This window comes from Salvelinus alpinus, chromosome 11 (assembly GCF_045679555.1).
Source record: "Salvelinus alpinus chromosome 11, SLU_Salpinus.1, whole genome shotgun sequence".
Taxonomy (NCBI): Eukaryota; Metazoa; Chordata; class Actinopteri; order Salmoniformes; family Salmonidae; genus Salvelinus; species Salvelinus alpinus.
Genome location: NC_092096.1, coordinates 69,515,524 through 69,538,356, shown reverse-complemented (window position 1 = coordinate 69,538,356; position 22,833 = coordinate 69,515,524). Strand labels below are relative to the sequence as shown.

At 43.4% G+C, this 22,833-nt stretch overlaps 28 non-coding genes across 28 annotated transcripts; all 28 read left to right on the top strand.

Moving 5' to 3' along the window:
- The first annotated feature begins 119 nt into the window (after positions 1-119).
- trnar-ucu (transfer RNA arginine (anticodon UCU)) lies at positions 120-192 on the top strand. Its single transcript has one exon. It is a non-coding gene; the product is annotated as a tRNA-Arg (tRNA).
- A 279-nt stretch (positions 193-471) lies between these two features.
- trnar-ucu (transfer RNA arginine (anticodon UCU)) lies at positions 472-544 on the top strand. The gene has a single exon. It is a non-coding gene; the product is annotated as a tRNA-Arg (tRNA).
- A 279-nt stretch (positions 545-823) lies between these two features.
- Positions 824-896, top strand: trnar-ucu (transfer RNA arginine (anticodon UCU)). Its single transcript has one exon. It is a non-coding gene; the product is annotated as a tRNA-Arg (tRNA).
- A 542-nt stretch (positions 897-1,438) lies between these two features.
- trnar-ucu (transfer RNA arginine (anticodon UCU)) lies at positions 1,439-1,511 on the top strand. The gene has a single exon. It is a non-coding gene; the product is annotated as a tRNA-Arg (tRNA).
- Positions 1,512-4,808: 3,297 nt separating this feature from the next.
- trnar-ccu (transfer RNA arginine (anticodon CCU)) lies at positions 4,809-4,881 on the top strand. The gene has a single exon. It is a non-coding gene; the product is annotated as a tRNA-Arg (tRNA).
- A 279-nt stretch (positions 4,882-5,160) lies between these two features.
- On the top strand, positions 5,161-5,233 carry trnar-ucu (transfer RNA arginine (anticodon UCU)). Its single transcript has one exon. It is a non-coding gene; the product is annotated as a tRNA-Arg (tRNA).
- A 543-nt stretch (positions 5,234-5,776) lies between these two features.
- trnar-ucu (transfer RNA arginine (anticodon UCU)) lies at positions 5,777-5,849 on the top strand. Its single transcript has one exon. It is a non-coding gene; the product is annotated as a tRNA-Arg (tRNA).
- Positions 5,850-6,128: 279 nt separating this feature from the next.
- Positions 6,129-6,201, top strand: trnar-ucu (transfer RNA arginine (anticodon UCU)). The gene has a single exon. It is a non-coding gene; the product is annotated as a tRNA-Arg (tRNA).
- A 668-nt stretch (positions 6,202-6,869) lies between these two features.
- On the top strand, positions 6,870-6,942 carry trnar-ucu (transfer RNA arginine (anticodon UCU)). The gene has a single exon. It is a non-coding gene; the product is annotated as a tRNA-Arg (tRNA).
- Positions 6,943-7,221: 279 nt separating this feature from the next.
- trnar-ucu (transfer RNA arginine (anticodon UCU)) lies at positions 7,222-7,294 on the top strand. The gene has a single exon. It is a non-coding gene; the product is annotated as a tRNA-Arg (tRNA).
- Positions 7,295-7,837: 543 nt separating this feature from the next.
- On the top strand, positions 7,838-7,910 carry trnar-ucu (transfer RNA arginine (anticodon UCU)). The gene has a single exon. It is a non-coding gene; the product is annotated as a tRNA-Arg (tRNA).
- A 1,345-nt stretch (positions 7,911-9,255) lies between these two features.
- trnar-ccu (transfer RNA arginine (anticodon CCU)) lies at positions 9,256-9,328 on the top strand. The gene has a single exon. It is a non-coding gene; the product is annotated as a tRNA-Arg (tRNA).
- A 279-nt stretch (positions 9,329-9,607) lies between these two features.
- trnar-ucu (transfer RNA arginine (anticodon UCU)) lies at positions 9,608-9,680 on the top strand. Its single transcript has one exon. It is a non-coding gene; the product is annotated as a tRNA-Arg (tRNA).
- Positions 9,681-10,364: 684 nt separating this feature from the next.
- On the top strand, positions 10,365-10,437 carry trnar-ucu (transfer RNA arginine (anticodon UCU)). Its single transcript has one exon. It is a non-coding gene; the product is annotated as a tRNA-Arg (tRNA).
- Positions 10,438-11,088: 651 nt separating this feature from the next.
- trnar-ccu (transfer RNA arginine (anticodon CCU)) lies at positions 11,089-11,161 on the top strand. Its single transcript has one exon. It is a non-coding gene; the product is annotated as a tRNA-Arg (tRNA).
- A 280-nt stretch (positions 11,162-11,441) lies between these two features.
- Positions 11,442-11,514, top strand: trnar-ucu (transfer RNA arginine (anticodon UCU)). Its single transcript has one exon. It is a non-coding gene; the product is annotated as a tRNA-Arg (tRNA).
- A 542-nt stretch (positions 11,515-12,056) lies between these two features.
- trnar-ucu (transfer RNA arginine (anticodon UCU)) lies at positions 12,057-12,129 on the top strand. The gene has a single exon. It is a non-coding gene; the product is annotated as a tRNA-Arg (tRNA).
- Positions 12,130-12,408: 279 nt separating this feature from the next.
- On the top strand, positions 12,409-12,481 carry trnar-ucu (transfer RNA arginine (anticodon UCU)). Its single transcript has one exon. It is a non-coding gene; the product is annotated as a tRNA-Arg (tRNA).
- Positions 12,482-12,755: 274 nt separating this feature from the next.
- Positions 12,756-12,828, top strand: trnar-ucu (transfer RNA arginine (anticodon UCU)). Its single transcript has one exon. It is a non-coding gene; the product is annotated as a tRNA-Arg (tRNA).
- Positions 12,829-14,078: 1,250 nt separating this feature from the next.
- On the top strand, positions 14,079-14,151 carry trnar-ucu (transfer RNA arginine (anticodon UCU)). The gene has a single exon. It is a non-coding gene; the product is annotated as a tRNA-Arg (tRNA).
- Positions 14,152-14,430: 279 nt separating this feature from the next.
- Positions 14,431-14,503, top strand: trnar-ucu (transfer RNA arginine (anticodon UCU)). Its single transcript has one exon. It is a non-coding gene; the product is annotated as a tRNA-Arg (tRNA).
- A 274-nt stretch (positions 14,504-14,777) lies between these two features.
- On the top strand, positions 14,778-14,850 carry trnar-ucu (transfer RNA arginine (anticodon UCU)). The gene has a single exon. It is a non-coding gene; the product is annotated as a tRNA-Arg (tRNA).
- Positions 14,851-15,896: 1,046 nt separating this feature from the next.
- On the top strand, positions 15,897-15,969 carry trnar-ucu (transfer RNA arginine (anticodon UCU)). Its single transcript has one exon. It is a non-coding gene; the product is annotated as a tRNA-Arg (tRNA).
- Positions 15,970-17,451: 1,482 nt separating this feature from the next.
- trnar-ucu (transfer RNA arginine (anticodon UCU)) lies at positions 17,452-17,524 on the top strand. The gene has a single exon. It is a non-coding gene; the product is annotated as a tRNA-Arg (tRNA).
- Positions 17,525-19,552: 2,028 nt separating this feature from the next.
- trnar-ucu (transfer RNA arginine (anticodon UCU)) lies at positions 19,553-19,625 on the top strand. Its single transcript has one exon. It is a non-coding gene; the product is annotated as a tRNA-Arg (tRNA).
- A 279-nt stretch (positions 19,626-19,904) lies between these two features.
- On the top strand, positions 19,905-19,977 carry trnar-ucu (transfer RNA arginine (anticodon UCU)). The gene has a single exon. It is a non-coding gene; the product is annotated as a tRNA-Arg (tRNA).
- Positions 19,978-20,781: 804 nt separating this feature from the next.
- On the top strand, positions 20,782-20,854 carry trnar-ucu (transfer RNA arginine (anticodon UCU)). Its single transcript has one exon. It is a non-coding gene; the product is annotated as a tRNA-Arg (tRNA).
- Positions 20,855-22,530: 1,676 nt separating this feature from the next.
- On the top strand, positions 22,531-22,603 carry trnar-ucu (transfer RNA arginine (anticodon UCU)). Its single transcript has one exon. It is a non-coding gene; the product is annotated as a tRNA-Arg (tRNA).
- Positions 22,604-22,833: the final 230 nt, after the last annotated feature.

The following is a 22,833-nucleotide window of genomic DNA, read 5'->3' as shown; positions in this document are numbered from 1 at the left end:
GACTGCTTCTTTCAGTTTGTATAGGTCATACTGATTACAGAGGCGCAGCGGAAGCGTGATGGCCCCGTAACCCAGAGGTTGATAGATCGAGACCACTCTCTGCAACCTAGTTAGCAAGTACCCCAGTGGCCTAATGGATAAGGCACTGGCCTTCTAAGCCAGGGATTGTGGGTTTGAGTCCCATCTGGGGTGGATGAAGTCAATTTGGGATAGAAAAAGAGAGCTGGGCATTTAACACAGAGGTTGATGCATCGAAGCTATCCTATTCTATTTTTAGAAATGAAGTGCAAACAGGGTAAAAAAAAGTATAATTTCATGGGCATGTCTCTGTGCCCTCTGTGATTCTTTGTTTGACTGCTTCTTTCAGTTTGTATAGGTCATACTGATTACAGAGGCGCAGCGGAAGCGTGATGGCCCCGTAACCCAGAGGTTGATAGATCGAGACCACTCTCTGCAACCTAGTTAGCAAGTACCCCAGTGGCCTAATGGATAAGGCACTGGCCTTCTAAGCCAGGGATTGTGGGTTCGAGTCCCATCTGGGGTGGATGAAGTCAATTTGGGATAGAAAAAGAGAGCTGGGCATTTAACACAGAGGTTGATGCATTGAAGCTATCCTATTCTATTTTTAGAAATGAAGTGCAAACAGGGTAAAAAAAAGTATAATTTCATGGGCATGTCTCTGTGCCCTCTGTGATTCTTTGTTTGACTGCTTCTTTCAGTTTGTATAGGTCATACTGATTACAGAGGCGCAGCGGAAGCGTGATGGCCCCGTAACCCAGAGGTTAATAGATCGAGACCACTCTCTGCAACCTAGTTAGCAAGTACCCCAGTGGCCTATTGGATAAGGCACTGGCCTTCTAAGCCAGGGATTGTGGGTTCGAGTCCCATCTGGGGTGGATGAAGTCAATTTGGGATAGAAAAAGAGAGCTGGGCATTTAACACAGAGGTTGATGCATTGAAGCTATCCTATTCTATTTTTAGAAATGAAGTGCAAACAGGGTAAAAAAAAGTATAATTTCATGGGCATGTCTCTGTGCCCTCCGTGATTCTTTTTTTTAACTGCTTCTATCAGTTCGTACAGGTCATGCTGATTACAGAGGCACTGGCCTCCTAATCCATGTATTGTGAGTTCAAGTATTTTTTTGGGGTGCCTGAAAGCGGAGTGATGAAGTGGAAGTATCCTGGGCAGTTAACCCAGTGATTTATGGATCGAAACCATCCTCTACTGTCCAGTTTGTTTTCAGCAATGAAGTGCAAACACAAATATAAAAAGCATAATTTCATGGGCATGTCTCTGTGCCCTCTGTGATTCTTTGTTTGACTGCTTCTTTCAGTTTGTATAGGTCATACTGATTACAGAGGCGCAGCGGAAGCGTGATGGCCCCGTAACCCAGAGGTTGATAGATCGAGACCACTCTCTGCAACCTAGTTAGCAAGTACCCCAGTGGCCTAATGGATAAGGCACTGGCCTTCTAAGCCAGGGATTGTGGGTTCGAGTCCCATCTGGGGTGGATGAAGGCAATTTGGGATAGAAAAAGAGAGCTAGGCATTTAACACAGAGGTTGATGCATCGAAGCTATCCTATTCTATTTTTAGAAATGAAGTGCAAACAGGGTAAAAAAAAGTATAATTTCATGGGCATGTCTCTGTGCCCTCCGTGATTCTTTTTTTTAACTGCTTCTATCAGTTCGTACAGGTCATGCTGATTACAGAGGCACTGGCCTCCTAATCCATGTATTGTGAGTTCAAGTATTTTTTGGGGGTGCCTGAAAGCAGAGTGATGAAGTGGAAGTATCCTGGGCAGTTAACCCAGTGATTTATGGATCGAAACCATCCTCTGCTGTCCAGTTTGTTTTCAGCAATGAAGTGCAAACACAAATATAAAAAGCCTAATTCCATGGGCATGTCTATGTGCCCTCTGTGATGCTTTTTTTGACTTCTTTTGTCAGTTTTTATAGGTTATACTGATTGTAGAGGAACTGGCCTCCTAATCCATGTATTGTGAGTTCAAGTATTTTTTTGGGGTGCCTGAAAGCGTGATTCTTTTTTTTAACTGCTTCTATCAGTTCGTACAGGTCATGCTGATTACAGAGGCACTGGCCTCCTAATCCATGTATTGTGAGTTCAAGTATTTTTTTGGGGTGCCTGAAAGCAGAGTGATGAAGTGGAAGTATCCTGGGCAGTTAACCCAGTGATTTATGGATCGAAACCATCCTCTGCTGTCCAGTTTGTTTTCAGCAATGAAGTGCAAACACAAATATAAAAAGCATAATTTCACGGGCATGTCTCTGTGCCCTCTGTGATTATTTTTTTGACTGCTTCTTTCAGTTTGTATAGGTCATACTGATTACAGAGGCGCAGCGGAAGCGTGATGGCCCCGTAACCCAGAGGTTAATAGATCGAGACCACTCTCTGCAACCTAGTTAGCAAGTACCCCAGTGGCCTATTGGATAAGGCACTGGCCTTCTAAGCCAGGGATTGTGGGTTTGAGTCCCATCTGGGGTGGATGAAGTCAATTTGGGATAGAAGAAGAGAGCTGGGCATTTAACACAGAGGTTGATGCATTGAAGCTATCCTATTCTATTTTTAGAAATGAAGTGCAAACAGGGTAAAAAAAAGTATAATTTCATGGGCATGTCTCTGTGCCCTCCGTGATTCTTTTTTTTAACTGCTTCTATCAGTTCGTACAGGTCATGCTGATTACAGAGGCACTGGCCTCCTAATCCATGTATTGTGAGTTCAAGTATTTTTTTGGGGTGCCTGAAAGCGGAGTGATGAAGTGGAAGTATCCTGGGCAGTTAACCCAGTGATTTATGGATCGAAACCATCCTCTACTGTCCAGTTTGTTTTCAGCAATGAAGTGCAAACACAAATATAAAAAGCATAATTTCATGGGCATGTCTCTGTGCCCTCTGTGATTCTTTGTTTGACTGCTTCTTTCAGTTTGTATAGGTCATACTGATTACAGAGGCGCAGCGGAAGCGTGATGGCCCCGTAACCCAGAGGTTGATAGATCGAGACCACTCTCTGCAACCTAGTTAGCAACTACCCCAGTGGCCTAATGGATAAGCCACTGGCCTTCTAAGCCAGGGATTGTGGGTTTGAGTCCCATCTGGGGTGGATGAAGGCAATTTGGGATAGAAAAAGAGAGCTAGGCATTTAACACAGAGGTTGATGCATCGAAGCTATCCTATTCTATTTTTAGAAATGAAGTGCAAACAGGGTAAAAAAAAGTATAATTTCATGGGCATGTCTCTGTGCCCTCCGTGATTCTTTTTTTTAACTGCTTCTATCAGTTCGTACAGGTCATGCTGATTACAGAGGCACTGGCCTCCTAATCCATGTATTGTGAGTTCAAGTATTTTTTGGGGGTGCCTGAAAGCAGAGTGATGAAGTGGAAGTATCCTGGGCAGTTAACCCAGTGATTTATGGATCGAAACCATCCTCTGCTGTCCAGTTTGTTTTCAGCAATGAAGTGCAAACACAAATATAAAAAGCCTAATTCCATGGGCATGTCTATGTGCCCTCTGTGATGCTTTTTTTGACTTCTTTTGTCAGTTTTTATAGGTTATACTGATTGTAGAGGAACTGGCCTCCTAATCCATGTATTGTGAGTTCAAGTATTTTTTTGGGGTGCCTGAAAGCGTGATTCTTTTTTTTAACTGCTTCTATCAGTTCGTACAGGTCATGCTGATTACAGAGGCACTGGCCTCCTAATCCATGTATTGTGAGTTCAAGTATTTTTTTGGGGTGCCTGAAAGCAGAGTGATGAAGTGGAAGTATCCTGGGCAGTTAACCCAGTGATTTATGGATCGAAACCATCCTCTGCTGTCCAGTTTGTTTTCAGCAATGAAGTGCAAACACAAATATAAAAAGCATAATTTCACGGGCATGTCTCTGTGCCCTCTGTGATTATTTTTTTGACTGCTTCTTTCAGTTTGTATAGGTCATACTGATTACAGAGGCGCAGCGGAAGCGTGATGGCCCCGTAACCCAGAGGTTGATAGATCGAGACCACTCTCTGCAATCTAGTTAGCAAGTACCCCAGTGGCCTAATGGATAAGGCACTGGCCTTCTAAGCCAGGGATTGTGGGTTCGAGTCCCATCAGGGGTGGATGAAGGCAATTTGGGATAGAAAAAGAGAGCTAGGCATTTAACACAGAGGTTGAAGCATCGAAGCTATCCTATTCTATTTTTAGAAATGAAGTGCAAACAGGGTAAAAAAAAGTATAATTTCATGGGCATGTCTCTGTGCCCTCCGTGATTCTTTTTTTTAACTGCTTCTATCAGTTCGTACAGGTCATGCTGATTACAGAGGCACTGGCCTCCTAATCCACGTATTGTGAGTTCAAGTATTTTTTGGGGGTGCCTGAAAGCAGAGTGATGAAGTGGAAGTATCCTGGGCAGTTAACCCAGTGATTTATGGATCGAAACCATCCTCTGCTGTCCAGTTTGTTTTCAGCAATGAAGTGCAAACACAAATATAAAAAGCATAATTCCATGGGCATGTCTCTGTGCCCTCTGTGATGCTTTTTTTGACTTCTTTTGTCAGTTTTTATAGGTTATACTGATTGTAGAGGAACTGGCCTCCTAATCCATGTATTGTGAGTTCAAGTATTTTTTTGGGGTGCCTGAAAGCGGAGTGATGAAGTGGAAGTATCCTGGGCAGTTAACCCAGTGATTTATGCTTCTTTCAGTTTGTATAGGTCATACTGATTACAGAGGCGCAGCGGAAGCGTGATGGCCCCGTAACCCAGAGGTTGATAGATCGAAATCACTCTCTGCTATCCATATAGTTTTTAGCAAGTGCCCCAGTGGCCTAATGGATAAGGCACTGGCCTCCTACGCCAGGGATTGTGGGTTCGAGTCCCATCTGGGGTGGATGAAGTCAATTTGGGATAGAAAAAGAGAGCTGGGCATTTAACACAGAGGTTGATGCATCGAAGCTATCCTATTCTATTTTTAGAAATGAAGTGCAAACAGGGTAAAAAAAAGTATAATTTCATGGGCATGTCTCTGTGCCCTCCGTGATTCTTTGTTTGACTTCTTCTTTCAGTTTGTATAGGTCATACTGATTACAGAGGCGCAGCGGAAGCGTGATGGCCCCGTAACCCAGAGGTTGATAGATCGAGACCACTCTCTGCAACCTAGTTAGCAAGTACCCCAGTGGCCTAATGGATAAGGCACTGGCCTTCTAAGCCAGGGATTGTGGGTTCGAGTCCCATCTGGGGTGGATGAAGGCAATTTGGGATAGAAAGAGAGAGCTAGGCATTTAACACAGAGGTTGATGCATCGAAGCTATCCTATTCTATTTTTAGAAATGAAGTGCAAACAGGGTAAAAAAAAGTATAATTTCATGGGCATGTCTCTGTGCCCTCCGTGATTCTTTTTTTTAACTGCTTCTATCAGTTCGTACAGGTCATGCTGATTACAGAGGCACTGGCCTCCTAATCCATGTATTGTGAGTTCAAGTATTTTTTTTGGGGTGCCTGAAAGCAGAGTGATGAAGTGGAAGTATCCTGGGCAGTTAACCCAGTGATTTATGGATCGAAACCATCCTCTACTGTCCAGTTTGTTTTCAGCAATGAAGTGCAAACACAAATATAAAAAGCATAATTTCATGGGCATGTCTCTGTGCCCTCTGTGATTCTTTGTTTGACTGCTTCTTTCAGTTTGTATAGGTTATACTGATTACAGAGGCGCAGCGGAAGCGTGATGGCCCCGTAACCCAGAGGTTGATAGATCGAGACCACTCTCTGCAACCTAGTTAGCAAGTACCCCAGTGGCCTAATGGATAAGGCACTGGCCTTCTAAGCCAGGGATTGTGGGTTCGAGTCCCATCTGGGGTGGATGAAGTCAATTTGGGATAGAAAAAGAGAGCGGGGCATTTAACACAGAGGTTGATGCATCGAAGCTATCCTATTCTATTTTTAGAAATGAAGTGCAAACAGGGTAAAAAAAAGTATAATTTCATGGGCATGTCTCTGTGCCCTCTGTGATTCTTTGTTTGACTGCTTCTTTCAGTTTGTATAGGTCATACTGATTACAGAGGCGCAGCGGAAGCGTGATGGCCCCGTAACCCAGAGGTTGATAGATCGAGACCACTCTCTGCAACCTAGATAGCAAGTACCCCAGTGGCCTAATGGATAAGGCACTGGCCTTCTAAGCCAGGGATTGTGGGTTCGAGTCCCATCTGGGGTGGATGAAGGCAATTTGGGATAGAAAAAGAGAGCTGGGCATTTAACACAGAGGTTGATGCATCGAAGCTATCCTATTCTATTTTTAGAAATGAAGTGCAAACAGGGTAAAAAAAAGTATAATTTCATGGGCATGTCTCTGTGCCCTCCGTGATTCTTTTTTTTAACTGCTTCTATCAGTTCGTACAGGTCATGCTGATTACAGAGGCACTGGCCTCCTAATCCATGTATTGTGAGTTCAAGTATTTTTTTTGGGGTGCCTGAAAGCAGAGTGATGAAGTGGAAGTATCCTGGGCAGTTAACCCAGTGATTTATGGATCGAAACCATCCTCTACTGTCCAGTTTGTTTTCAGCAATGAAGTGCAAACACAAATATAAAAAGCATAATTTCATGGGCATGTCTCTGTGCCCTCTGTGATTCTTTGTTTGACTGCTTCTTTCAGTTTGTATAGGTCATACTGATTACAGAGGCGCAGCGGAAGCAAATATAAAATATAAAATAAAAAGCATAATTTCATGGGCATGTCTCTGTGCCCTCTGTGATTCTTTGTTTGACTGCTTCTTTCAGTTTGTATAGGTCATACTGATTACAGAGGCGCAGCGGAAGCGTGATGGCCCCGTAACCCAGAGGTTGATAGATCGAGACCACTCTCTGCAACCTAGATAGCAAGTACCCCAGTGGCCTAATGGATAAGGCACTGGCCTTCTAAGCCAGGGATTGTGGGTTCGAGTCCCATCTGGGGTGGATGAAGGCAATTTGGGATAGAAAAAGAGAGCTGGGCATTTAACACAGAGGTTGATGCATCGAAGCTATCCTATTCTATTTTTAGAAATGAAGTGCAAACAGGGTAAAAAAAAGTATAATTTCATGGGCATGTCTCTGTGCCCTCCGTGATTCTTTGTTTGACTTCTTCTTTCAGTTTGTATAGGTCATACTGATTACAGAGGCGCAGCGGAAGCGTGATGGCCCCGTAACCCAGAGATTGATAGATCGAGACCACTCTCTGCAACCTAGTTAGCAAGTACCCCAGTGGCCTAATGGATAAGGCACTGGCCTTCTAAGCCAGGGATTGTGGGTTCGAGTCCCATCTGTGGTGGATGAAGGCAATTTGGGATAGAAAAAGAGAGCTAGGCATTTAACACAGAGGTTGATGCATCGAAGCTATCCTATTCTATTTTTAGAAATGAAGTGCAAACAGGGTAAAAAAAAGTATAATTTCATGGGCATGTCTCTGTGCCCTCCGTGATTCTTTTTTTTAACTGCTTCTATCAGTTCGTACAGGTCATGCTGATTACAGAGGCACTGGCCTCCTAATCCATGTATTGTGAGTTCAAGTATTTTTTTTGGGGTGCCTGAAAGCAGAGTGATGAAGTGGAAGTATCCTGGGCAGTTAACCCAGTGATTTATGGATCGAAACCATCCTCTACTGTCCAGTTTGTTTTCAGCAATGAAGTGCAAACACAAATATAAAAAGCATAATTTCATGGGCATGTCTCTGTGCCCTCTGTGATTCTTTGTTTGACTGCTTCTTTCAGTTTGTATAGGTCATACTGATTACAGAGGCGCAGCGGAAGCGTGATGGCCCCGTAACCCAGAGGTTGATAGATCGAGACCACTCTCTGCAACCTAGTTAGCAAGTACCCCAGTGGCCTAATGGATAAGGCACTGGCCTTCTAAGCCAGGGATTGTGGGTTCGAGTCCCATCTGGGGTAGATGAAGGTAATTTGGGATAGAAAAAGAGAGCTGGGCATTTAACACAGAGGTTGATGCATCGAAGCTATCCTATTCTATTTTTAGAAATGAAGTGCAAACAGGGTAAAAAAAAGTATAATTTCATGGGCATGTCTCTGTGCCCTCTGTGATTCTTTGTTTGACTGCTTCTTTCAGTTTGTGTAGGTCATACTGATTACAGAGGCGCAGCGGAAGCGTGATGGCCCCGTAACCCAGAGGTTGATAGATCGAGACCACTCTCTGCAACCTAGTTAGCAAGTACCCCAGTGGCCTAATGAATAAGGCACTGGCCTTCTAAGCCAGGGTTTGTGGGTTCGAGTCCCATCTGGGGTGGATGAAGGCAATTTGGGATAGAAAAAGAGAGCTAGGCATTTAACATGCATCGAAGCTATCCTATTCTATTTTTAGAAATGAAGTGCAAACAGGGTAAAAAAAAGTATAATTTCATGGGCATGTCTCTGTGCCCTCTGTGATTCTTTGTTTGACTGCTTCTTTCAGTTTGTATAGGTCATACTGATTACAGAGGCGCAGCGGAAGCGTGATGGCCCCGTAACCCAGAGGTTGATAGATCGAGACCACTCTCTGCAACCTAGTTAGCAAGTACCCCAGTGGCCTAATGGATAATGCACTGGGCTTCTAAGCCAGGGATTGTGGGTTTGAGTCCCATCTGGGGTGGATGAAGGCAATTTGGGATAGAAAAAGAGAGCTGGGCATTTAACACAGAGATTGAAGCTATCCTATTCTATTTTTAGAAATGAAGTGCAAACAGGGTAAAAAAAAGTATAATTTCATGGGCATGTCTCTGTGCCCTCCGTGATTCTTTTTTTTAACTGCTTCTATCAGTTCGTATAGGTCATGCTGATTACAGAGGCACTGGCCTCCTAATCCATGTATTGTGAGTTCAAGTATTTTTTGGGGGTGCCTGAAAGCGGAGTGATGAAGTGGAAGTATCCTGGGCAGTTAACCCAGTGATTTATGGATCGAAACCATCCTCTGCTGTCCAGTTTGTTTTCAGCAATGAAGTGCAAAAACAAATATAAAAAGCATAATTCCATGGGCATGTCTCTGTGCCCTCTGTGATGCTTTTTTTGACTTCTTTTGTCAGATATCCTACTCTATTTTTAAAAATGAAGTGCAAACAGGGTAAAAAAAAGTATAATTTCATGGACATGTCTCTGTGCCCTCCGTGATTCTTTTTTTAACTGCTTCTATCAGTTCGTACAGGTCATACTGATTACAGAGGCACAGCGGAAGCGTGATGGCCCCGTAACCCAGAGGTTGATAGATCGAAACCACTCTCTGCTATCCAGATAGTTTTTAGCAAGTGCCCCAGTGGCCTAATGGATAAGGCACTGGCCTCCTAAGCCAGGGATTGTGGGTTCGAGTCCCATCTGGGGTGGATGAAGGCAATTTGGGATAGAAAAAGAGAGCTGGGCATTTAACACAGAGGTTGATGCATCGAAGCTATCCTATTCTATTTTTAGAAATGAAGTGCAAACAGGGTAAAAAAAAGTATAATTTCATGGGCATGTCTCTGTGCCCTCCGTGATTCTTTGTTTGACTGCTTCTTTCAGTTTGTATAGGTCATACTGATTACAGAGGCGCAGCGGAAGCGTGATGGCCCCGTAACCCAGAGGTTGATAGATCGAGACCACTCTCTGCAACCTAGTTAGCAAGTACCCCAGTGGCCTAATGGATAAGGCACTGGCCTTCTAAGCCAGGGATTGTGGGTTCGAGTCCCATCTGGGGTGGATGAAGGCAATTTGGGATAGAGAAAGAGAGCTAGGCATTTAACATGCATCGAAGCTATCCTATTCTATTTTTAGAAATGAAGTGCAAACAGGGTAAAAATAAGTATAATTTCATGGGCATGTCTCTGTGCCCTCCGTGATTCTTTTTTTTAACTGCTTCTATCAGTTCGTACAGGTCATGCTGATTACAGAGGCACTGGCCTCCTAATCCATGTATTGTGAGTTCAAGTATTTTTTTGGGGTGCCTGAAAGCAGAGTGATGAAGTGGAAGTATCCTGGGCAGTTAACCCAGTGATTTATGGATCGAAACCATCCTCTGCAGTCCAGTTTGTTTTCAGCAATGAAGTGCAAACACAAATATAAAAAGCATAATTCCATGGGCATGTCTCTGTGCCCTCTGTGATGCTTTTTTTGACTTCTTTTGTCAGTTTTTATAGGTTATACTGATTGTAGAGGAACTGGCCTCCTAATCCATGTATTGTGAGTTCAAGTATTTTTTTGGGGTGCCTGAAAGCGGAGTGATGAAGTGCAAGTATCCTGGGCAGTTAACCCAGTGATTTATGCTTCTTTCAGTTTGTATAGGTCATACTGATTACAGAGGCGCAGCGGAAGCGTGATGGCCCCGTAACCCAGAGGTTGATAGATTGAAATAACTCTCTGCTATCCAGATAGTTTTTAGCAAGTGCCCCAGTGGCCTAATGGATAAGGCACTGGCCTTCTAAGCCAGGGATTGTGGGTTTGAGTCCCATCTGGGGTGGATGAAGGCAATTTGGGATAGAAAAAGAGAGCTGGGCATTTAACACAGAGATTGAAGCTATCCTATTCTATTTTTAGAAATGAAGTGCAAACAGGGTAAAAAAAAGTATAATTTCATGGGCATGTCTCTGTGCCCTCCGTGATTCTTTTTTTTAACTGCTTCTATCAGTTCGTATAGGTCATGCTGATTACAGAGGCACTGGCCTCCTAATCCATGTATTGTGAGTTCAAGTATTTTTTGGGGGTGCCTGAAAGCGGAGTGATGAAGTGGAAGTATCCTGGGCAGTTAACCCAGTGATTTATGGATCGAAACCATCCTCTGCTGTCCAGTTTGTTTTCAGCAATGAAGTGCAAAAACAAATATAAAAAGCATAATTCCATGGGCATGTCTCTGTGCCCTCTGTGATGCTTTTTTTGACTTCTTTTGTCAGATATCCTACTCTATTTTTAAAAATGAAGTGCAAACAGGGTAAAAAAAAGTATAATTTCATGGACATGTCTCTGTGCCCTCCGTGATTCTTTTTTTAACTGCTTCTATCAGTTCGTACAGGTCATACTGATTACAGAGGCACAGCGGAAGCGTGATGGCCCCGTAACCCAGAGGTTGATAGATCGAAACCACTCTCTGCTATCCAGATAGTTTTTAGCAAGTGCCCCAGTGGCCTAATGGATAAGGCACTGGCCTCCTAAGCCAGGGATTGTGGGTTCGAGTCCCATCTGGGGTGGATTAACGGCAATTTGGGATAGAAAAAGAGAGCTGGGCATTTAACACAGAGGTTGATGCATTGAAGCTATCCTATTCTATTTTTAGAAATGAAGTGCAAACAGGGTAAATAAAAGTATAATTTCATGGGCATGTCTCTGTGCCCTCTGTGATTCTTTGTTTGACTGCTTCTTTCAGTTTGTATAGGTCATACTGATTACAGAGGCGCAGCGGAAGCGTGATGGCCCCGTAACCCAGAGGTTGATAGATCGAGACCACTCTCTGCAACCTAGTTAGCAAGTACCCCAGTGGCCTATTGGATAAGGCACTGGCCTTCTAAGCCAGGGATTGTGGGTTCGAGTCCCATCTGGGGTGGATGAAGTCAATTTGGGATAGAGAAAGAGAGCTAGGCATTTAACACAGAGGTTGATGCATCGAAGCTATCCTATTCTATTTTTAGAAATGAAGTGCAAACAGGGTAAAAAAAAGTATAATTTCATGGGCATGTCTCTGTGCCCTCCGTGATTCTTTTTTTTAACTGCTTCTATCAGTTCGTACAGGTCATGCTGATTACAGAGGCACTGGCCTCCTAATCCATGTATTGTGAGTTCAAGTATTTTTTTGGGGTGCCTGAAAGCGGAGTGATGAAGTGGAAGTATCCTGGGCAGTTAACCCAGTGATTTATGGATCGAAACCATCCTCTACTGTCCAGTTTGTTTTCAGCAATGAAGTGCAAACACAAATATAAAAAGCATAATTTCATGGGCATGTCTCTGTGCCCTCTGTGATTCTTTGTTTGACTGCTTCTTTCAGTTTGTATAGGTCATACTGATTACAGAGGCGCAGCGGAAGCGTGATGGCCCCGTAACCCAGAGGTTGATAGATCGAGACCACTCTCTGCAACCTAGTTAGCAAGTACCCCAGTGGCCTAATGGATAAGGCACTGGCCTTCTAAGCCAGGGATTGTGGGTTCGAGTCCCATCTGGGGTGGATGAAGTCAATTTGGGATAGAAAAAGAGAGCTGGGCATTTAACACAGAGGTTGATGCATCGAAGCTATCCTATTCTATTTTTAGAAATGAAGTGCAAACAGGGTAAAAAAAAGTATAATTTCATGGGCATGTCTCTGTGCCCTCTGTGATTCTTTGTTTGACTGCTTCTTTCAGTTTGTATAGGTCATACTGATTACAGAGGCGCAGCGGAAGCGTGATGGCCCCGTAACCCAGAGGTTGATAGATCGAGACCACTCTCTGCAACCTAGTTAGCAAGTACCCCAGTGGCCTAATGGATAAGGCACTGGCCTTCTAAGCCAGGGATTGTGGGTTCGAGTCCCATCTGGGGTGGATGAAGTCAATTTGGGATAGAAAAAGAGAGCTGGGCATTTAACACAGAGGTTGATGCATCGAAGCTATTCTATTTTTAGAAATGAAGTGCAAACAGGGTAAAAAAAAGTATAATTTCATGGGCATGTCTCTGTGCCCTCTGTGATTCTTTGTTTGACTGCTTCTTTCAGTTTGTATAGGTCATACTGATTACAGAGGCGCAGCGGAAGCGTGATGGCCCCGTAACCCAGAGGTTGATAGATCGAGACCACTCTCTGCAACCTAGTTAGCAAGTACCCCAGTGGCCTAATGGATAAGGCACTGGCCTTCTAAGCCAGGGATTGTGGGTTCGAGTCCCATCTGGGGTGGATGAAGGCAATTTGGGATAGAAAAAGAGAGCTAGGCATTTAACACAGAGGTTGATGCATCGAAGCTATCCTATTCTATTTTTAGAAATGAAGTGCAAACAGGGTAAAAAAAAGTATAATTTCATGGGCATGTCTCTGTGCCCTCTGTGATTCTTTTTTTTAACTGCTTCTATCAGTTCGTACAGGTCATGCTGATTACAGAGGCACTGGCCTCCTAATCCATGTATTGTGAGTTCAAGTATTTTTTGGGGGTGCCTGAAAGCAGAGTGATGAAGTGGAAGTATCCTGGGCAGTTAACCCAGTGATTTATGGATCGAAACCATCCTCTGCTGTCCAGTTTGTTTTCAGCAATGAAGTGCAAACACAAATATAAAAAGCATAATTCCATGGGCATGTCTCTGTGCCCTCTGTGATGCTTTTTTTGACTTCTTTTGTCAGTTTTTATAGGTTATACTGATTGTAGAGGAACTGGCCTCCTAATCCATGTATTGTGAGTTCAAGTATTTTTTTGGGGTGCCTGAAAGCGGAGTGATGAAGTGGAAGTATCCTGGGCAGTTAACCCAGTGATTTATGCTTCTTTCAGTTTGTATAGGTCATACTGATTACAGAGGCGCAGCGGAAGCGTGATGGCCCCGTAACCCAGAGGTTGATAGATCGAAATCACTCTCTGCTATCCAGATAGTTTTTAGCAAGTTCCCCATTGGCCTAATGGATAAGGCACTGGCCTCCTAAGCCAGGGATTGTGGGTTCGAGTCCCATCTGAGGTGGATGAAGGCAATTTGGGATAGAAAAAGAGAGCTGAACATTTAACACAGAGGTTGATGCATCGAAGCTATCCTATTCTATTTTTAGAAATGAAGTGCAAACAGGGTAAAAAAAAGTATAATTTCATGGGCATGTCTCTGTGCCCTCCGTGATTCTTTTTTTAAACTGCTTCTATCAGTTCGTACAGGTCATGCTGATTACAGAGGCACTGGCCTCCTAATCCATGTATTGTGAGTTCAAGTATTTTTTTGGGGTGCCTGAAAGCGGAGTGATGAAGTGGAAGTATCCTGGGCAGTTAACCCAAACACAAATATAAAAAGCATAATTTCATGGGCATGTCTCTGTGCCCTCTGTGATTCTTTGTTTGACTGCTTCTTTCAGTTTGTATAGGTCATACTGATTACAGAGGCGCAGCGGAAGCGTGATGGCCCCGTAACCCAGAGGTTGATAGATCGAGACCACTCTCTGCAACCTAGTTAGCAAGTACCCCAGTGGCCTAATGGATAAGGCACTGGCCTTCTAAGCCAGGGATTGTGGGTTCGAGTCCCATCTGGGGTGGATGAAGTCAATTTGGGATAGAAAAAGAGTGCTGGGCATTTAACACAGAGGTTGATGCATCGAAGCTATCCTATTCTATTTTTAGAAATGAAGTGCAAACAGGGTAAAAAAAAGTATAATTTCATGGGCATGTCTCTGTGCCCTCTGTGATTCTTTGTTTGACTGCTTCTTTCAGTTTGTATAGGTCATACTGATTACAGAGGCGCAGCGGAAGCGTGATGGCCCCGTAACCCAGAGGTTGATAGATCGAGACCACTCTCTGCAACCTAGTTAGCAAGTACCCCAGTGGCCTAATGGATAAGGCACTGGCCTTCTAAGCCAGGGATTGTGGGTTCGAGTCCCATCTGGGGTGGATGAAGTCAATTTGGGATAGAAAAAGAGAGCTGGGCATTTAACACAGAGGTTGATGCATCGAAGCTATTCTATTTTTAGAAATGAAGTGCAAACAGGGTAAAAAAAAGTATAATTTCATGGGCATGTCTCTGTGCCCTCTGTGATTCTTTGTTTGACTGCTTCTTTCAGTTTGTATAGGTCATACTGATTACAGAGGCGCAGCGGAAGCGTGATGGCCCCGTAACCCAGAGGTTGATAGATCGAGACCACTCTCTGCAACCTAGTTAGCAAGTACCCCAGTGGCCTAATGGATAAGGCACTGGCCTTCTAAGCCAGGGATTGTGGGTTCGAGTCCCATCTGGGGTGGATGAAGGCAATTTGGGATAGAAAAAGAGAGCTAGGCATTTAACACAGAGGTTGATGCATCGAAGCTATCCTATTCTATTTTTAGAAATGAAGTGCAAAGAGGGTAAAAAAAAGTATAATTTCATGGGCATGTCTCTGTGCCCTCTGTGATTCTTTTTTTTAACTGCTTCTATCAGTTCGTACAGGTCATGCTGATTACAGAGGCACTGGCCTCCTAATCCATGTATTGTGAGTTCAAGTATTTTTTGGGGGTGCCTGAAAGCAGAGTGATGAAGTGGAAGTATCCTGGGCAGTTAACCCAGTGATTTATGGATCGAAACCATCCTCTGCTGTCCAGTTTGTTTTCAGCAATGAAGTGCAAACACAAATATAAAAAGCATAATTCCATGGGCATGTCTCTGTGCCCTCTGTGATGCTTTTTTTGACTTCTTTTGTCAGTTTTTATAGGTTATACTGATTGTAGAGGAACTGGCCTCCTAATCCATGTATTGTGAGTTCAAGTATTTTTTTGGGGTGCCTGAAAGCGGAGTGATGAAGTGGAAGTATCCTGGGCAGTTAACCCAGTGATTTATGCTTCTTTCAGTTTGTATAGGTCATACTGATTACAGAGGCGCAGCGGAAGCGTGATGGCCCCGTAACCCAGAGGTTGATAGATCGAAATCACTCTCTGCTATCCAGATAGATTTTAGCAAGTGCCCCATTGGCCTAATGGATAAGGCACTGGCCTCCTAAGCCAGGGATTGTGGGTTCGAGTCCCATCTGAGGTGGATGAAGGCAATTTGGGATAGAAAAAGAGAGCTGAACATGTAACACAGAGGTTGATGCATCGAAGCTATCCTATTCTATTTTTAGAAATGAAGTGCAAACTGGGTAAAAAAAAGTATAATTTCATGGGCATGTCTCTGTGCCCTCTGTGATTCTTTGTTTGACTGCTTCTTTCAGTTTGTATAGGTCATACTGATTACAGAGGCGCAGCGGAAGCGTGATGGCCCCGTAACCCAGAGGTTGATAGATCGAGACCACTCTCTGCAACCTAGTTAGCAAGTACCCCAGTGGCCTAATGGATAAGGCACTGGCCTTCTAAGTCAGGGATTGTGGGTTCGAGTCCCATCTGGGGTGGATGAAGTCAATTTGGGATAGAAAAAGAGAGCTGGGCATTTAACACAGAGGTTGATGCATCGAAGCTATCCTATTCTATTTTTAGAAATGAAGTGCAAACAGGGTAAAAAAAAGTATAATTTCATGGGCACGTCTCTGTGCCCTCCGTGATTCTTTTTTTTAACTGCTTCTATCAGTTCGTACAGGTCATGCTGATTACAGAGGCACTGGCCTCCTAATCCATGTATTGTGAGTTCAAGTATTTTTTGGGGGTGCCTGAAAGCAGAGTGATGAAGTGGAAGTATCCTGGGCAGTTAACCCAGTGATTTATGGATCGAAACCATCCTCTGCTGTCCAGTTTGTTTTCAGCAATGAAGTGCAAACACAAATATAAAAAGCATAATTCCATGGGCATGTCTCTGTGCCCTCTGTGATGCTTTTTTTGACTTCTTTTGTCAGTTTTTATAGGTTATACTGATTGTAGAGGAACTGGCATTTAACACAGAGGTTGATGCATCGAAGCTATCCTATTCTATTTTTAGAAATGAAGTGCAAACAGGGTAAAAAAAAGTATAATTTCATGGGCACGTCTCTGTGCCCTCCGTGATTCTTTTTTTTAACTGCTTCTATCAGTTCGTACAGGTCATGCTGATTACAGAGGCACTGGCCTCCTAATCCATGTATTGTGAGTTCAAGTATTTTTTTGGGGTGCCTGAAAGCAGAGTGATGAAGTGGAAGTATCCTGGGCAGTTAACCCAGTGATTTATGGATCGAAACCATCCTCTGCTGTCCAGTTTGTTTTCAGCAATGAAGTGCAAACACAAATATAAAAAGCATAATTCCATGGGCATGTCTCTGTGCCCTCTGTGATGCTTTTTTTGACTTCTTTTGTCAGTTTTTATAGGTTATACTGATTGTAGAGGAACTGGCCTCCTAATCCATGTATTGTGAGTTCAAGTATTTTTTTGGGGTGCCTGAAAGCGGAGTGATGAAGTGGAAGTATCCTGGGCAGTTAACCCAGTGATTTATGCTTCTTTCAGTTTGTATAGGTCATACTGATTACAGAGGCGCAGCGGAAGCGTGATGGCCCCGTAACCCAGAGGTTGATAGATCGAAATCACTCTCTGCTATCCAGATAGTTTTTAGCAAGTGCCCCATTGGCCTAATGGATAAGGCACTGGCCTCCTAAGCCAGGGATTGTGGGTTCGAGTCCCATCTGAGGTGGATGAAGGCAATTTGGGATAGAAAAAGAGAGCTGAACATGTAACACAGAGGTTGATGCATCGAAGCTATCCTATTCTATTTTTAGAAATGAAGTGCAAACTGGGTAAAAAAAAGTATAATTTCATGGGCATGTCTCTGTGCCCTCTGTGATTCTTTGTTTGACTGCTTCTTTCAGTTTGTATAGGTCATACTGATTACAGAGGCGCAGCGGAAGCGTGATGGCCCCGTAACCCAGAGGTTGATAGATCGAGACCACTCTCTGCAACCTAGTTAGCAAGTACCCCAGTGGCCTAATGGATAAGGCACTGGCCTTCTAAGTCAGGGATTGTGGGTTCGAGTCCCATCTGGGGTGGATGAAGTCAATTTGGGATAGAAAAAGAGAGCTGGGCATTTAACACAGAGGTTGATGCATCGAAGCTATCCTATTCTATTTTTAGAAATGAAGTGCAAACAGGGTAAAAAAAAGTATAATTTCATGGGCACGTCTCTGTGCCCTCCGTGATTCTTTTTTTTAACTGCTTCTATCAGTTCGTACAGGTCATGCTGATTACAGAGGCACTGGCCTCCTAATCCATGTATTGTGAGTTCAAGTATTTTTTTGGGGTGCCTGAAAGCAGAGTGATGAAGTGGAAGTATCCTGGGCAGTTAACCCAGTGATTTATGGATCGAAACCATCCTCTGCTGTCCAGTTTGTTTTCAGCAATGAAGTGCAAACACAAATATAAAAAGCATAATTCCATGGGCATGTCTCTGTGCCCTCTGTGATGCTTTTTTTGACTTCTTTTGTCAGTTTTTATAGGTTATACTGATTGTAGAGGAACTGGCATTTAACACAGAGGTTGATGCATCGAAGCTATCCTATTCTATTTTTAGAAATGAAGTGCAAACAGGGTAAAAAAAAGTATAATTTCATGGGCATGTCTCTGTGCCCTCCGTGATTCTTTTTTTTAACTGCTTCTATCAGTTCGTACAGGTCATGCTGATTACAGAGGCACTGGCCTCCTAATCCATGTATTGTGAGTTCAAGTATTTTTTTGGGGTGCCTGAAAGCAGAGTGATGAAGTGGAAGTATCCTGGGCAGTTAACCCAGTGATTTATGGATCGAAACCATCCTCTGCTGTCCAGTTTGTTTTCAGCAATGAAGTGCAAACACAAATATAAAAAGCATAATTCCATGGGCATGTCTCTGTGCCCTCTGTGATGCTTTTTTTGACTTCTTTTGTCAGTTTTTATAGGTTATACTGATTGTAGAGGAACTGGCATTTAACACAGAGGTTGATGCATCGAAGCTATCCTATTCTATTTTTAGAAATGAAGTGCAAACAGGGTAAAAAAAAGTATAATTTCATGGGCATGTCTCTGTGCCCTCTGTGATTCTTTGTTTGACTGCTTCTTTCAGTTTGTATAGGTCATACTGATTACAGAGGCGCAGCGGAAGCGTGATGGCCCCGTAACCCAGAGGTTGATAGATCGAGACCACTCTCTGCAACCTAGTTAGCAAGTACCCCAGTTGCCTAATGGAAAAGGCACTGGCTTTCTAAGCCAGGGATTGTGGGTTCGAGTCCCATCTGGGGTGGATGAAGGCAATTTGGGATAGAAAAAGAGAGCTAGGCATTTAACACAGAGGTTGAAGCATCGAAGCTATCCTATTCTATTTTTAGAAATGAAGTGCAAACAGGGTAAAAAAAAGTATAATTTCATGGGCATGTCTCTGTGCCCTCCGTGATTCTTTTTTTTAACTGCTTCTATCAGTTCGTACAGGTCATGCTGATTACAGAGGCACTGGCCTCCTAATCCATGTATTGTGAGTTCAAGTATTTTTTTGGGGTGCCTGAAAGCAGAGTGATGAAGTGGAAGTATCCTGGGCAGTTAACCCAGTGATTTATGGATCGAAACCATCCTCTGCTGTCCAGTTTGTTTTCAGCAATGAAGTGCAAACACAAATATAAAAAGCCTAATTCCATGGGCATGTCTCTGTGCCCTCTGTGATGCTTTTTTTGACTTCTTTTGTCAGTTTTTATAGGTTATACTGATTGTAGAGGAACTGGCCTCCTAATCCATGTATTGTGAGTTCAAGTATTTTTTTGGGGTGCCTGAAAGCAGAGTGATGAAGTGGAAGTATCCTGGGCAGTTAACCCAGTGATTTATGGATCGAAACCATCCTCTGCTGTCCAGTTTGTTTTCAGCAATGAAGTGCAAACACTAATATAAAAAGCATAATTTCACGGGCATGTCTCTGTGCCCTCTGTGATTATTTTTTTGACTGCTTCTTTCAGTTTGTATAGGTCATACTGATTACAGAGGCGCAGCGGAAGCGTGATGGCCCCGTAACCCAGAGGTTGATAGATCGAGACCACTCTCTGCAACCTAGTTAGCAAGTACCCCAGTGGCCTAATGGATAAGGCACTGGCCTTCTAAGCCAGGGATTGTGGGTTCGAGTCCCATCTGGGGTGGATGAAGGCAATTTGGGATAGAAAAAGAGAGCTAGGCATTTAACACAGAGGTTGATGCATCGAAGCTATCCTATTCTATTTTTAGAAATGAAGTGCAAACAGGGTAAAAAAAAGTATAATTTCATGGGCATGTCTCTGTGCCCTCTGTGATTCTTTGTTTGACTGCTTCTTTCAGTTTGTATAGGTCATACTGATTACAGAGGCGCAGCGGAAGCGTGATGGCCCCGTAACCCAGAGGTTGATAGATCGAGACCACTCTCTGCAACCTAGTTAGCAAGTACCCCAGTGGCCTAATGGATAAGGCACTGGCCTTCTAAGCCAGGGATTGTGGGTTCGAGTCCCATCAGGGGTGGATGAAGGCAATTTGGGATAGAAAAAGAGAGCTGGGCATTTAACACAGAGGTTGAAGCATCGAAGCTATCCTATTCTATATTTAGAAATGAAGTGCAAACAGGGTAAAAAAAAGTATAATTTCATGGGCATGTCTCTGTGCCCTCCGTGATTCTTTTTTTTAACTGCTTCTATCAGTTCGTACAGGTCATGCTGATTACAGAGGCACTGGCCTCCTAATCCATGTATTGTGAGTTCAAGTATTTTTTTGGGGTGCCTGAAAGCAGAGTGATGAAGTGGAAGTATCCTGGGCAGTTAACCCAGTGATTTATGGATCGAAACCATCCTCTGCTGTCCAGTTTGTTTTCAGCAATGAAGTGCAAACACAAATATAAAAAGCCTAATTCCATGGGCATGTCTCTGTGCCCTCTGTGATGCTTTTTTTGACTTCTTTTGTCAGTTTTTATAGGTTATACTGATTGTAGAGGAACTGGCCTCCTAATCCATGTATTGTGAGTTCAAGTATTTTTTTGGGGTGCCTGAAAGCGGAGTGAGGAAGTGGAATTATGCTGGGCAGTTAACCCAGTGATTTATGGATCGAAACCATCCTCTGCTGTCCAGTTTGTTTTCAGCAATGAAGTGCAAACACAAATATAAAAAGCATAATTTCACGGGCATGTCTCTGTGCCCTCTGTGATTCTTTTTTTGACTGCTTCTTTCAGTTTGTATAGGTCATACTGATTACAGAGGCGCAGCGGAAGCGTGATGGCCCCGTAACCCAGAGGTTGATAGATCGAGACCACTCTCTGCAACCTAGTTAACAAGTACCCCAGTGGCCTAATGGATAAGGCACTGGCCTTCTAAGCCAGGGTTTGTGGGTTCGACTCCCATCTGGGGTGGCTGAAGGCAATTTGGGATAGAAAAAGAGAGCTAGGCATTTAACAAAGAGGTTGAAGCATTGAAGCTATCCTATTCTATTTTTAGAAATGAAGTGCAAACAGGGTAAAAAAAAGTATAATTTCATGGGCATGTCTCTGTGCCCTCCGTGATTCTTTTTTTTAACTGCTTCTATCAGTTCGTACAGGTCATGCTGATTACAGAGGCACTGGCCTCCTAATCCATGTATTGTGAGTTCAAGTATTTTTTTGGGGTGCCTGAAAGCAGAGTGATGAAGTGGAAGTATCCTGGGCAGTTAACCCAGTGATTTATGGATCGAAACCATCCTCTGCTGTCCAGTTTGTTTTCAGCAATGAAGTGCAAACACAAATATAAAAAGCCTAATTCCATGGGCATGTCTCTGTGCCCTCTGTGATGCTTTTTTTGACTTCTTTTGTCAGTTTTTATAGGTTATACTGATTGTAGAGGAACTGGCCTCCTAATCCATGTATTGTGAGTTCAAGTATTTTTTTGGGGTGCCTGAAAGCGGAGTGAGGAAGTGGAAATATGCTGGGCAGTTAACCCAGTGATTTATGGATCGAAACCATCCTCTGCTGTCCAGTTTGTTTTCAGCAATGAAGTGCAAACACAAATATAAAAAGCATAATTTCATGGGCATGTCTCTGTGCCCTCTGTGATTCTTTGTTTGACTGCTTCTTTCAGTTTGTATAGGTCATACTGATTACAGAGGCGCAGCGGAAGCGTGATGGCCCCGTAACCCAGAGGTTGATAGATCGAGACCACTCTCTGCAACCTAGTTAGCAAGTACCCTAGTGGCCTAATGGATAAGGCACTGGCCTTCTAAGCCAGGGTTTGTGGATTCGACTCCCATCTGGGGTGGATGAAGGCAATTTGGGATAGAAAAAGAGAGCTAGGCATTTAACAAAGAGGTTGAAGCATCGAAGCTATTCTATTTTTAGAAATGAAGTGCAAACAGGGTAAAAAAAAGTATAATTTCATGGGCATGTCTCTGTGCCCTCCGTGATTCTTTTTTTTAACTGCTTCTATCAGTTCGTACAGGTCATGCTGATTACAGAGGCACTGGCCTCCTAATCCATGTATTGTGAGTTCAAGTATTTTTTTGGGGTGCCTGAAAGCAGAGTGATGAAGTGGAAGTATCCTGGGCAGTTAACCCAGTGATTTATGGATCGAAACCATCCTCTGCTGTCCAGTTTGTTTTCAGCAATGAAGTGCAAACACAAATATAAAAAGCCTAATTCCATGGGCATGTCTCTGTGCCCTCTGTGATGCTTTTTTTGACTTCTTTTGTCAGTTTTTATAGGTTATACTGATTGTAGAGGAACTGGCCTCCTAATCCATGTATTGTGAGTTCAAGTATTTTTTTGGGGTGCCTGAAAGCGGAGTGAGGAAGTGGAAATATGCTGGGCAGTTAACCCAGTGATTTATGGATCGAAACCATCCTCTGCTGTCCAGTTTGTTTTCAGCAATGAAGTGCAAACACAAATATAAAAAGCATAATTTCATGGGCATGTCTCTGTGCCCTCTGTGATTCTTTTTTTGACTGCTTCTTTCAGTTTGTATAGGTCATACTGATTACAGAGGCGCAGCGGAAGCGTGATGGCCCCGTAACCCAGAGGTTGATAGATCGAGACCACTCTCTGCAACCTAGTTAGCAAGTACCCCAGTGGCCTAATGGATAAGGCACTGGCCTTCTAAGCCAGGGATTGTGGGTTCGAGGCCCATCTGGGGTGGATGAAGGCAATTTGGGATAGAAAAAGAGAGCTAGGCATTTCACACAGAGGTTGATGCATCGAAGCTATCCTATTCTATTTTTAGAAATGAAGTGCAAACAGGGTAAAAAAAAGTATAATTTCATGGGCATGTCTCTGTGCCCTCTGTGATTCTTTGTTTGACTGCTTCTTTCAGTTTGTATAGGTCATACTGATTACAGAGGCGCAGCGGAAGCGTGATGGCCCCGTAA